This window comes from Monodon monoceros, unplaced genomic scaffold, assembly GCF_005190385.1.
Source record: "Monodon monoceros isolate NGI ecotype Baffin Bay Population unplaced genomic scaffold, NGI_Narwhal_1 Super_Scaffold_6, whole genome shotgun sequence".
NCBI lineage: Eukaryota > Metazoa > Chordata > Mammalia > Artiodactyla > Monodontidae > Monodon > Monodon monoceros.
Window position 1 is genome coordinate 28,148,517 of NW_021703783.1, and position 1,513 is coordinate 28,150,029.

Below are 1,513 nucleotides of genomic sequence, written 5' to 3' on the forward strand. Positions count from 1 at the left end.
AAGTCTTAAAGGACTCGTGAAAAACTGGTGAGTCAGCCGGTGAAGGGAAAGGACACTCAAGGCAGAGAGGACAGCGGAAGTCCAGAGCTGTGAGTGTGTGAGGGGTGTGTTACGGAGCCACAGGCACAGGCTCTGGAGGATCAGTGCAGTGTCACCAGGCAGTGGCAAGTGCCCCTAAAGGAGGCCGTGAGGAGGAGGAGAGCGGGTCTTAACCACCCATGTGCGTGGAGCTGGTTTCCTCAGAAAACAGCTAAGTATGGAAAAGACAAGTTCAGGTGGCATTTTAGACCACTGACGTCAGTATGGATGAGGAATTTGAAGAAGCCTGGAGACAATTATGCCCCACTCTTCTGAGGAGCAGTGTTTTTTATTTTCAAGTGGGACTTTCACGCTGCCACCTGCTCTCCAGTCCCTACTGAAAGGTTTATAGGCCGGCAGAAGGGAGAAACTGGCTTAAGTAAAGTTAATCAGGTTTCTTTACTGTACAGCTTCTCGGAGCTGCTGTAGGCTAGTGTTCATTCTGGATCGTCACAGCAGGTGTATGGTACACAGCCATCCTCAAAGCTATTTGACTCTAGAGTCCTTTTTTAACAGAAGTGTCTTAACAACTGGTTCCACCAAACAGCAATTTGGTAACTTCTAGACCAGGTAATAGCAAGAAGAAAGGGGTCTGAAATAAGGTATAGTTGAAGGGAGGAGATAAGTTCTAATTCTATTTAGGAAATTACAAGCAAGACTTGATCTTGGGAAGTAAGGAAGAAGTAGGAGGTGGAGGCTGAACCCCCATCTGTGTGACTAAGGTTGGGTGGTGGTATCATTGAGTTTGGAAATAGGGGATAAAGAACTGAATTGGGAAAAAGACTTTAGTTCTGGACATGTTGAATTGTAAAGCACCTGTAGAATTCAGGAGACAGACTGGTAGATAACTGGACATGCACGTGAAGACATGGAAAGATAAAAATTTAAATGTCATCAGCACATATCAGCAGTCATTAAAATCATGAAAATGGATGAGATTTCAGAGAATTGTGAGTACTGACAACGTTTAAGTAATAAGCAGAGAAAGAATTCTGGGAAGGAGTGAGGTGATAAAGTTTCAAGAAAGAGGAAGTAGATGACAGTGTCATCCTTCAGAGAATGTGAGTGTCCACTGGATTTGGGCAGTTAGGTCCCCAGTGACCTTAGAGCAGTTCAGTGAGGTGGTGGACAAAAAGCCAGATGGCAATAAATTGAAGGTGTAGGGCTGCCTGTGGGGGCCGGGCGGGGCTCGTGAAGACAGTGGGAATAGACTACTCTGAAGGAGTTTAGATGAAAAGAGAAAATAATTAGCAAAAAAGAAATTTTTAGAATGAGAAGGACTTATATTTTATATGTTGAAATGAAGGAACCGATAAAGGAGATCCTGAAGATGTAGATAATAATTTAGAGAATTGGGGAAATATGGACATATGAATAAGAAAAAAACTTTGCACAGTATATAAAAATCACTTGTATCCTTCGAGTTGGATGGATA